Below are 12,976 nucleotides of genomic sequence, written 5' to 3' on the forward strand. Positions count from 1 at the left end.
ATTAGGAGTCACACTGCGAGAATATTTTGATTTTGAAATGAAAGATAATATATCATTAATCATTGTATTCGTCTCCACGTCTACACCATATAGGAATTTTACAGCCGCATACAAAATTTTCACATAAATGAAATCATCATCATCAACACATTTTAACCATCACAATAATCGCAAAAGTTTAAAAAATGGGGTCTGATTAGGAACCAGTACTTATAGATAAATTTCTATATGCGAAAACAATGTCATTGTGTACATTCTTGCTATATATTTACTCATATTTTTATTTAATTACTGTTTTGTTTTCCAGTAAAAAAAAAAATTAAAAACACTGAACCAAGGAAAACAAATATATACAAAAAACTTGTTGCTTATTTTTAGTACCCTGTACGAAGTGCTATATATTTTATATAAAAATAAATAACATTTCCATTTATAAGAAAAATAAGAAACGCTCTGCTTAATACAATTTCGCCCTATCGAGAACGCGGCGAGCGTCGCGTCGTAGCCACAACCGTCACTGTATAAGGCGCGCTGATATGAATGTTATTTTAATGTGCTTTACGTCGATATTCGTACTGACAGACATCGACTTGCTAATTTTTATGTGATACCGTCCTAAGCCTTGTGAATCTTATCTCTGTGTCGAATATTTCTCCAGAAATGAATAATACTCTACTATCTATATTTTATATTGTGATGATGTGAACGTGCCTCCGCAACTGCTTACCTGAAGTACTCCTTTATGAACTTGAATTCACTAACAAGGATTATAACAATATCATTATTACTTTGAACAAGATGATATTGTGTATTATTCATGTTATATCAATTTCTCCCGAGAACGGCTGAGCCGATTTCGCTAATTTTGTTTGTTAGAATTTTCCTTATTATACGAGGATAATAATTAGGAAACCTTAGAATACTAAGGGCCTTTTTACAACTTCCTGATAAGGCTATCCACCACTTAACTTGACAGATGAAGTAGGAGAATCTGTCAAAAAAGTTGTATAAAGCCTATTCGGCACTTTATCAGAAAGTGGTGAAACAGGCCCTTAGCATGTATATTGTTACATGCTAGGGTTCGAAGATTTGGAGAGAAAGACCTGGTGACTCTCTTGAAGACTTTATTAACATTGCACTAAACACTAGGTCACAACACTTAGCACTAAGTCCAAACACTAATCACTAGGTCCAATCACTGCGCACTACCACTGTCCTAGGTCGTAGCCAAGTCGCAGGTTTCACTGGTTCACTCACTATTGATCACTTGTTGTCACTCCGAAATCGCCTTGATGATAGCTCGAAACGAACTGAACTGCCGCGCCGTCTACCTGCGGCTTTTTATATGGCGAGACGAATTCCAGAAAGTTCCCGATACACGTAAACAAGTGTCGGAACTTTCTAGGAGGCTCGAGCATGTACCACAATAAACATAAACAACTAAACACGTAAACAAAATAAACCGGTAAACACGTAAACAAGACACTTTTAGAAAGTTCGAGCACAGTCTATTCGAGTATGTACTAGCGCACCTAACGCCATCTAGTATTGAGTAGGGGATTTATGTTGCCTGTGTTCCCTCGGTAAGTTTTACTGGTTTGTCGCTAGATGGCACTACGTGTCCGTATACCATGTACCGTAACAATATTACCTATTACCTATATTTAGTAATTTCGCGCACCCGCAACTCCGTTGGTCGCGCGGGAACCGTACATTTTTCCAAGATAAGTGTCATTTCTCGGAACTCGAAGTATCGCCATAATATTGAATATTTCTCCACTATTTAATGAATACTTATAAACCTTGCTCTTCAATCACTCTATCTAAAGAAAGCCACATCAAAATCCATTGCGTAGTTTTAAAGATTAACGGGAACAAATGGACATAGGGACGGAAAAAGAGACTTTGTTTTTAATCGACTTCCAAAAAGGAGGAGGTTATATTATGTTCGGCTGTGGATATTTTAATTTTTTTATACTAGATATATATTGACGACTGACGACACAACGTCAGCGCCCAGCGCTTTTATATGACGGGACGACGCGCGACGGGTCAACTAGTTTTTATTTTTGTTCTATATAATACTACCTGTCCCGGCAATGTTGTTTTGCCATAAAATGATTTTCCGTTTTCCTGCTTTTCTCTTGAAGTGTTTTCTGTTTATTTTTTCTATAGACGTCACGGAGCCCGAGACCATTCCAACGAATGCAAAACCGTGGAAATCGGTTCATGCGTTCTGGAGTTATAGCGTCAGGAAGGAAAATCCGACTTATTTTTATACATATATTATTATAGATAAAAACAGTAGAATAAATTAAGAACCTCAACAAAATGCTTTTGGGTCAACTAAAAGTTAACCTTTGGACACTGGAGGCTATGGTATTTCAGTCCCTGCATATCGTCATTACGTCCGTCCGAAAGCACTGAGTACTAAGCGTCCGATATTTGTTATAATTATGGTTAGTTTAACGATTATAGGTCACTTTGTATGCTCCCCTGGCACAGGTTCATAAAAACGGACCCTCTACCCTTATAATGACTTATTGCTTATCACACGGAAACACATCACGTAGGCGCAATATTATTTGAGTAAAGGTTTCAATGTAGCCGTATGTATTTTATTGTCAAAACGTTTGATCTTCATCTTTTTATTACTTTTGCATATACAGAGGGTAATAAAAATAATTGATAAATACTTTAGGGTTTTTTTTTTTTTTTTAATTAGGGGGCAAACGAGCAAACGGGTCACCTGATGGAAAGCAACTTCCGTCGCCCATGGACACTCGCAGCATCAGAAGAGCTGCAGGTGCGTTGCCGGCCTTTTAAGAGGGAATAGGGTAATAGGGGAAGGCAGGGATGGAAAGAGAACGGAATAAGGGAGGGTAGAAAAGGGAATAGGGTAGGGGATTGGGCCTCCGGTAAACTCACTCACTCGGCGAAACACAGCGCAAGCGCTGTTTCACGCCGTTTTTCTGTGAGGACGTGGTATTTCTCCGGTCGAGCCGGCCCATTCATGCCGAAGCATGGCTCTCCCACGTCACCGATGGTGTGCATGGCCCCCCTAACTCTGTCCCTTGTGTGTTTAATAAAGATGTTTTTATTTATTTATTTTATTTATTATTTATCTATATAGAGATCGCAGTAAAAGTAGCAGCTCAGAAAGAGTAACTTTTTTTTACTTTCGTATGGGAAAAAATCGTGGACGTGTGTATCTTGCCTATTCTGACCTACGGTGCCCAGTCAGGACTGGGCACTGTAGGTCAGAATAGAATAGCTGTCAAAGACCCTGGTCTTTGACAGCTTCACAGAAGTCCCGACTCGGAGTTTGCCACCGAGCTATGGAACGCAGCATTCTAGGTATAAAAAGGATTAACCGCGTCCGGAATACCACCCTGCGTTCCCAAACGAAGCTCGTTGACGTAGGCAGAAAGGCAGCTAGCCTTAAGTGGAGCTAGGCAGGGCACGTCTCCCGTATGCATCCGGATCGGTGGGCGCGTCTAATTTCGGAGTGGCTACCGACTGGTCGGCGTAACAGAGGCCGACCCAAGAAAAGGTGGCGCGACGAACTAGATGCGTTTGATAAAGAGTGGCCAACAACATCACAGGATCGTGAACTTTGGAAAGAGAGAGGGGAGGCCTTTGCCCAGTAGTGGGATACTGTTGGCTGATAATAATAATAATAATGGGAAACTTCCTGACGCTGGGGCGCTTGCCCATACAAATCACATTAACAATATTTGCTTATTCAGCGCTGCTACTTTCACAGTGGACTCTATGTATAGAGTCTACTGTGAATGTGGACTGTATAGTCTGATACGTAGTAAATAAGGGGCACATACACGCACTAAATTACTATCACTAAGTTTTGTTACACCTTGTAGAAGAGATCAGAATTTTGTATGCGTTCTGCGTAGGTATTTACAAATGTATACCAAGTGTAATAGAGACACATCCATTGGCACTTGCAGCACACACAGTAGATATACCTTTTTTTAACATGGGGAAATGCTTTACGCATCCCCGGCAAATTGGGGATATCGGCCGGGGTATGTGGGACTCCTGTCTGCCCACTAAAACCCCATGGTGCTCCACTCATCGCTTAAGGCAGAGTTGCGGGTACGATATAACCTACCGCAGTCCGCAACGCACACAGTACGCCTAATGCTGGCACTTCATATGGCTATTTGTATTTGCGTATATTTGATGTATTTGCTAAACAATCACCATGTGTAGACAGTATGTTTGACAAAGTATTGGCCTTATTTGCCTATTTGACAAATATGACCAATACCGAATACACGTATCCGTACCTCTGTCGGTTTTTGACGCACATCAAAAGAGTCAAATAGGCAAGTACACAAATAAACCGGTGCTGTCAACTTGACAACAGACGGTATATTTTCCAGGTGATTTTCAGCAAATTTTCAGTCATTTTCAGCATGTAATAGTTACATGCAGTTAAATAATAAAATCCAGCTGCCACTTGAATCACGTCCATTGTATTGGTGAACACAAACCTGATGACCGGTGACAAGATATATCTAGCTTGTGGTTACGGAGATATGCGAACACAAACATAAAAACATACATACACACACTTATGATAAAATATTACATACATACGGGTAGAATTGATAACCTCCTTTTTTGAGTCAGTTAAAAATGCATCGCAAATCGCAATGCCTCGCGACATTACTTCATGATAAGCAGCAAATATGATCCTTCTCGATCCTGCGTTTTCTCCTGCGAGTTTAATTACTCATATATTTTTAAAGCACTTTTAAAATACCATTAAAAATTCCGGACCGTAAAAAGCTCGTGTAAAAAGATCCGAGCGTTCTTCGAGTTGCTTTTGCAAGATAATTTATAATTTAATTAATCCCAGGCTTCACAGTAATACCAATGAGAAAGGAAATATATTTTGAACTTCATTTTCCGTTAATTTGATGCCTCATTCCTTATTAATAGGTAATACAATGCCGATGAATAAAGTAAGTTGTTGGTAAATGATATTCGTTTTTATTGCAAATTAAAGGTCCTCCCTCACTGGGAGCATTCTCTTGTAATGTTACAGAGTCGAGCATTACACCAATGGGGGAGAAGAGCCGAGCATTACAATGCGCACCTTGGAATGATACAGTGTGTAATATCTTGATACAAATTGTAACATCAACCTACGTACTCTATGTTACAAAGGAGCCAACGAGATACAATTTTTTTTCATTTATTTATATCAGGCTACATAGGCCCATATAATATATACCTTAATGACTAACAAACATATAAGTTGTATATACTTAATAACTACACTTTATCACGATGTTATCGGCGACGTGACGCGCGCTTCATTCCGGAGTCTCCCCCGGAACCTTCGGTAGATCACATCAGTCGGCCAGAATTCCTCCGCTTCGAAGGTCGACAGAAGATGCGTTGGCACTCTCACCACAAAGGAACTGAAGTTGACCTTGTGGCGAGACTGCAGACGTTCGACCCCCAAGTGGAGGGATGTCTTCTTACTGAGGTAGTTCACGACGTCCTCGACCTCCATGGACCAGACCAGACCAGACATTTTTTTTATTTATTTTTTAGCTGGGTATTGACATACTTTTAAACGCGAAAGGACAAAGAATACTTTTTATCCCGGAAAAATGCACGTCTCCATGCGATAAACGAATTTTGGCGCAACGGAGTTGCGGGCGTCATCTAGTAATTAATATTACTAGAGATCGCCCAATGGTCGAAATTCGTCCTTAGATTCAACGACATTAGGACTAAGTACTACCTATATTTTGTAAAAAATATTGCCTTTATCATTATTTTTTTCAACTCTTGTCTCTGGGACTTAGCTGATCTCAGACTGGCCGTGTAAGCATTGTCTAATAGTATCTAAGATTCAATAAAAAAAAACTATAATCCATTTTCAATTTGTCAACTTGTTGTCCAACAGACTTCAACCATAAATAAAAGAGTATAATTCGTATGTATAGGCTTGTCACTCAAAAATCTGTCATTTCTCATGTGTGTGTGTTGTAGTGTGTGTAATGTTTTATTTGTTAAAAAAATGTATGATAAAAGCATAATTTCAGAAAAATATTAGCTCGATGCACTCCTTCACCATGTAAACTATAACTGTGCAAAATTTCATGAACCTACGTTTCCCCATTTTTCGTAGAAAGAGTTACAAAGTTTTTCGTTCGCGTATTAATATTATGATGATGTGCTGGAAGCCTCAAAGAAAATCTGTAAGCGCAATGCTAGAAATAGCCAAGGAAAGTTTTAAATAAGACTAATTTACCATTACTTCACCAAGACCGTTAAGACAATTTCACTGGAATAAACTGGCCCTGATTGCAGTTGTGCAGCCATTTAAGTAAGTTATTTGCGGAGTACAATAGCAGTAACTGTTTTATACATGAAACAATTGAAGACAAGCAGATAAACTGGGTAACCAACAATTTGAAAATGAACGTTTTTGGCATAAATGGAGGCTTTAAGATCGGGAAAACTATTAAAATGTGCTAGCAAATAATAAATAAATTCATATAGCTAGATATAATATAATTATTATTAGCTAGAATCTAGAACGATGAAGTAAATAAGTTACAAGGTTTGCCCAAATTAGAAAGGAATAAATGAGTAATGCTCTTATGTTGTAGTCACCTTAATTTTGTTAGACTACTTTTGTAGTTCTAAGAGAAGTATAGTGTTACTAGATGTCCCGCGCGGCTTCGCCCGCGTAAATTAGAAATTTTACAGAATCCGTAGCTACATTTTCCCATAAAAAATATTTCCCCCGTTTTTCCCACATTTTCCTGAGTTTCTTTTGTCGTATTAGTCTTAGAGTAATAATATAATATAACCTTCTCGATAAATGATGAGTCTTACTCGATAAATGATCTATCTAACACTGAGATAAGTTTTTAAATCGGACCTGTAGTTTCTGAAGTTCGCGTTCAAGCAAACATACTCTTCAGGTTTATAATATTAGGTAGATATAGATTTTTTTTAATTATCGTTTGACAAACTCGAGTCTCGATCTAAAAGACTATGAAATGGTATAATATGGTAGTGATGATGATGATGATGATGATGAAGAATGTAATTTGCATAGTAGCATATGCTTTCTGAATAATAGAATAATATTGAATGCGATGATAGCGCCGTCCACCGGATCTAATGTAAAACATTCCAAAATCAACAACTCCTTATAAATAAGAAATTAATTGAAAAAACATTTTCCAGTAGACCAAACTGTAAATCTAAACCATTCTCGAATCTCCACGAACACACACAAAAAATTTCATCAAAATTGGTCCAGTCGTTTAGGAGGAGTTCAGTCACATACACACGCACACAAGAAATATATATATTAAGATTAAATTGTAGAACACTGTAAATTGTAATCAACATTGTAATAATTACGAACACGCATTATGAAATGTGAACAGAAATTGTAGTTTTTGCAGGTTTATTTTCATAGACTTGACACTATTTACAGTAGTTAGATTTTATAGCTGTTTTATGCCTTTTTAATGTATTCAACGTACCATATTATTATTACTTATCCATTCTTACATAAATAATAAAAACCGGCCAAGTGCGAGTTGGACTCGCCCATGAAGGATTCCGCAGCAGCAATAAGGTTTATTTTTATGAAATTAAAAGGTGTTTGATTTATTTTTATATTTCAGTTGATTTAATGAAAGTTAAATAATTGAGGTTTACCATTTATGACGTATAAAAAAAAACTACTTGCTAGATCTCGTTCAAACTAATTTTCGTTGGTAGTTTTAATAGTAATGTACATCACATTTTTTTAGACTTATCATCCCCCTACTTAAGAAGTTAAAGACACACGCAAACACTAAACACTATAAATTGATGCAAATACAGGTTGTTTTTTTTTTTTTGTGATTTTTTTTTTTACCTTCTACCTTCGTTAACTTTTTTCTCCCACGGTTTAGAAATTTTTCATCATACAATAAAATGTTCAACTTTTCAAGCCCTTTCATTTGGTATATGTCTCAAAGTGCTACATTAGTATGTACGAAGTAATTTTTCCTTAAGCAAAATGGGTTCAGCGGTTTGAGCGTGAAGAGGTAACAGACAGACAGACACACTTTCACATTTCACATTCATGAAAGGACATTCATGAAAGAAATAAACTTTATTGACAATATTTTATCGTTTAGTGATATTCAAACATCTGGCTTCTATTTAAAATCTATGTATACCTCCTTACTAAATAAGTACTTATTCATAGCTTTTGAATATTAGAAACCAGAAGCACGACTACAAAGCCCAAATAATTGAATGATGAATATAATGTCTGCGGCTTCAACGACCCCATTTGGACCGCTTCGCTAACTAGCAACCATTACGTTTCAGATATTCATTTCCAAAGTTTCCTATTACCGAATTTCATGTTCCCAATTTGAATGACGAAGTGATCTATCGAACCGAATCTACAAAATTATTAGAAAATCAATTTTTTTAAAGCAAAAATAGATTAGAAGATTTTACTGCCTTTACCGTTATATTCCAAATATGCTCGGTCTCTGAGGTGAATTCCATAAGTGGCACGCCTCCGTGGTCTAGTGGTATAGAGCGCGGCTCTCGACTCGGATGTCGTGGGTTCGATTCCTGCGTTGGAAAAATGTTATTTCCAAGTTTGGTTAGGACAATGCAGACTGATCACCTGATTGTCTGACAAGTAAGATGCGTCGGATGGGCATGTAAAAAGTCGGTCCTGCGCTTGATCTCTCGCCGGTCGTGTCGGTCTTCCGTCCCACTGGGTTATGAGAGTAAAGGAATAGAGAGTGCTCTTGTGTACTGCGCACACACTTGGGCACTATAAAATTACTCCTGCGTAGCTGGCCTGTTTTCAATGAAACCGGCCACCGTCACCGAAACTTGACACCTTGTATCTGAACTTAAAACTGAAAGATAAATTACGTTCAATTTCACACACATGCATTTTTAAAAGCTTTTATTTAACTTGCTCTGTATGTATGTATGTGTAATTTTAAAGTAGATATATTTAGCCGATTGAGCTGTAATTTTCCATACACGTTTAGTTTGGATGACCATGCACGATATGGTATGTGACATCACTCTAAATCCAATATAGCCGACCATAAAAGATGGCGAAATACTTATTTTCTATGCATTCCTACAATATGGATATTAAATGAAAGGGCTTTTAGAGAATAACCCGAATACGAATGTAATTTCATTCTACATCCAACGTGGCAGCTCATCCAAGATAGGGCAATAGTTATTTTTTATGCATTTCTGCAATATGGGTATCAAATGAAAGGGCTCATTGAGAGTAAATTAAAAATTAATTATCAAGTCGTGTCGTGTCGTGTCGTGTCGTGCGTGTCATGTCGTGTCTTGTCGTGACGTGACGTGACGTGACGTGACGCAACGTGACGTTAGGTGTCGTGTCGTGTCGTAACTTCACGTGACGTTACGTGACGTGACGTGAAATGATGTGATAACTTCTCCCAACGACCGTCGACTAATATGCCGCAGTCGAAGTGAACAATTAACACACCGTAAGTTTTCCATGTTTCTGCTCACTGTTGAGTTTCTTCAATGAAGATCAGAGGAGTCACTTTCTTTTAACTAATGGAGTCTCTTTTTCTAAATTAATAGAGTCTCTATATCACTATCACTTTGTTTATTTCTACTGATTGTATCAAACCACACAAGAAATATTCACACGGTCGCGGTAGGTACAATCCGAAAATTCAAACTAACGTGCGTAACTAAGGAACCGCGATGACGTTTGAGATATATCGCCGTGTCGGTGTTGCTAGATGTTAAAATGTAATATTGTTCAATCGATATTATCGAGTGGTGAATATTAATTAAATGAATTAAAAACATTTAGCGTACTCAAGCAGAATTTAACAGTTTATTAGTCCATACATAGCGAGCCTCCTCACGAGGTATTTGCCGCGCAAGGAAATGGTTCCCGACGGCACAAGAGTGGCAGCGTTGGTAACCTTTGAGCAAAACAAAAAGCCGGCTTTTTATTTTGCTCGAAGAATAAAGTTGGGACTATATTACTGAAATCCCTCTGACCGGAGAAAATTCAGAGCATGGAAAACAGAACTCAAGAGTCTGGACCTATGTAACAAAGAGCAGAAAATTGGAAATACTACAACTGTTTGAGTGAAATGTCAGTGTCACATGTGACAATTCTCGTACCTCGAATCTCGTTTCGAGTCTCGCGCTGACTCATTCACACAGGCGCGCGCGATCGAGCGGGACAGACTGACAATCGCACCGATATTCGAGGCATGAGAATCAGGCCCCAGACTTCAGTGTTCTAGTTTAATTGCGTTGCTTTTTTTCGGCCGGTGAGATTCCGAGCGGCCGGGTCTATGGCTGGGTCACCGTGTCTGAGGTAGTCGGTACTTGGTACACTCGCTCGGTGACTCGGTCACTCTCTCGGTGACTCGGTCACTCCGCACTCGCCTGCAGCAGCACACGTGCTTACACGGCCACGGGACGTCTATATAGCGGAAAATGCCTCGCGGAGCTGCTCGCTATATTATGTGTGCCCGACTATTACTGAAAATTCTTCATTTTTATATTTTATTTTAATACTGCATCAAATGGATAATATTTTACTACTTAAATTCTGGTTTGACTTCAGACGACGAAGTACTTCTACAATATTTCGCATTCAATAGTTTATTTTCGGCTTTAATTGAAAACAGTATTATAATATATACAATACGGTTTAGAATAAAAATTATCTTTAGACATAGAAAATATTATAACAATATGTTTAAAGTCGATTGGTAATCGATTTAAAATTAAAAAATGGCAACACTTTTCGTATTACTTTCAGCCATTTTCAGTTAGAATATAAAAAATCAATTAAGAATATTGATTCTTGATCATTTTTATTCCGGAGAGTTTAAACTGTATTAATAATTACAAATTCAATCTAAAATAAAAACAGGAATGTTCAATGCATTAAACTAATGGCACAATTTTAATTGAAGAGATACCATCCATGCCTATACTCCTTTATTAAAATAAAAATATAATATCAATAATTGGTACTAGTTTATTTACAAATTGCGCGACAAGCATTTATTATCATGCAAATTGTATAATATATTGAGGATTATAACTTAATAGTTAAATTTTCAAGGAGTTTATTTTCTTTTCTTTAGACCATTTAAATGAAAGCTTTTTTTCAAAAAGTTTTTTGTTTATAATTTATTACCCTCTGGGTACGAAACCCTAAAAACATCCACCAAACTTTATTTCACTACTTACACAAAGTGACAAAGGTTTTACATAAAACCAATTACACTGCCGGATTAAAAAAAAAACAAATCTAGTTTAGTCTCGAATTACGAAAAGTCACATCTGAGCACTTAGATTTCGGCTTTCGGACTCTGTAAGGCATGTTAGGGCCGCACTACACCAGAATGGCAGCTGTGAGGCGAGCACTCTGTGTCATAATATGATTTTAAACTTTATCTTCATTATTATAATACATAGTATCGCTTGAGAACTCTACGGCCGCCCGTGGACGCTCGTGGCCGCTCGTGGTCGCGATTTCTCAAGCGATACTATGTATTACAATAATGAAGATAAAGTTTAAAATTCGCCTCGCCGCTGCCATTCCGGTGTGGCGCGGCCCTATTATTAAGACTTCGTTGTGTATATTAGGTGATAGGACGTGTTTTCAAAATAATCTCAAAAATAATAACTACATATTACAGTCCTTCTAATTTACTGATCAAAGCTACGAAGATCTCATTTTCTCACTAAAACTATTAAAAGCCCTCAAAAAGTCACTCTTAGTTGGTTCAGAACCACAGCGTCGTCTTGTCACAAATGGGTTTCAAGTAGAAGGAAGGCGACCAGTGTTCTGTGAAATCCGAGTAACTACATACTCATACTGACTGAACTGAAGCCGCAATTCACAGGGTTCTTCCTAAACTGGTCAAGTTACAGATGTATAAGACTGACTAGCGACCACGCCACTGTTGGACTGGCATACATTATTATTGGCCGGTAATAATTGAATTAGTCTCTTAACTTGTAGCAGGTCCGTACACTCACAAGATGGGGTAGTTTTTAGGGTTCCGTACCCAAAGGGTAAAAACGGAACCCTATTACTAAGACTTCGATGTCTCTCTGTCCGTCTGTCTCTAGAGCAATTTATTTCTATTACTATCAAGTTTGAATTTTTTTTAGCTCAATTTTGAACTTAGATAAGTAAAAAAAAAGGATTTTGGTGCGATCTCGGCAACGCGGCCAATGTATGGTCAAGATCGTTTGCTCAGGGGATGGCCTTAAAAGTAAACTCACAGCTGCGGGAAAAAAATCGTTGTGTGAAGGTTAAGTAAACATTCCATACAAAATCAAGCCTTTACGTTTTAGCCACCGGTCTGTATTTCTGAATTCAGATTGACGTAATGCAGCTTTGTTGCGGTTACTTTTCTCTAAACTCAGTGAAATAATTATATTATTATGGGAATCTCTGTTCCTACCATAAAGTTAATATACCTAGCGAAATAGAGAAACAAAGGCCTGAGCAAGAGAGATGTCACTATCAGTAACACTGCGTGGTAAAAAGAGACGTGTGATACATGACAGCAGCACTCTTTTTTTGACGTCCAGTCGGCACGTCCCGCACGTTGACAATTAAATCTCATAGAATTCATGCAGATGAAAACCAATTTTGGTTTCGTTTGACAGCTCGAGATTGTTGCTCTATTCCGCTAGGTATAATAACTTTATGGTTCCTACTGAGTTTATTTTGGTCAGCTTATGTGAAGTTAATGTTGGTTATTTATTTAACAAAATCTGACCGAATCTGTCAACTGCCCACGAAAAAAATATTTTTTGAAACAAACTGATAGCTGTTATGCCAACAAAATTAAACAAAATAATGTGATTTACTTTATCCAATTCCTGTACAATGTACATTTATGTG

General features: G+C 37.7%; 1 long non-coding RNA gene across 1 annotated transcript; it reads right to left on the reverse strand.

The window, feature by feature from the left end:
- Positions 1-540: 540 nt before the first annotated feature.
- On the reverse strand, positions 541-11,317 carry LOC121739658. The gene is made up of 3 exons (XR_006037483.1): positions 11,307-11,317; positions 7,928-7,930; positions 541-615 (listed from the first exon to the last, which is right to left on the reverse strand). It is a non-coding gene; the product is annotated as an uncharacterized LOC121739658 (long non-coding RNA).
- Positions 11,318-12,976: the final 1,659 nt, after the last annotated feature.

This window comes from Aricia agestis, chromosome 2 (genome assembly GCF_905147365.1).
Source record: "Aricia agestis chromosome 2, ilAriAges1.1, whole genome shotgun sequence".
Classification (NCBI taxonomy): Eukaryota; Metazoa; Arthropoda; class Insecta; order Lepidoptera; family Lycaenidae; genus Aricia; species Aricia agestis.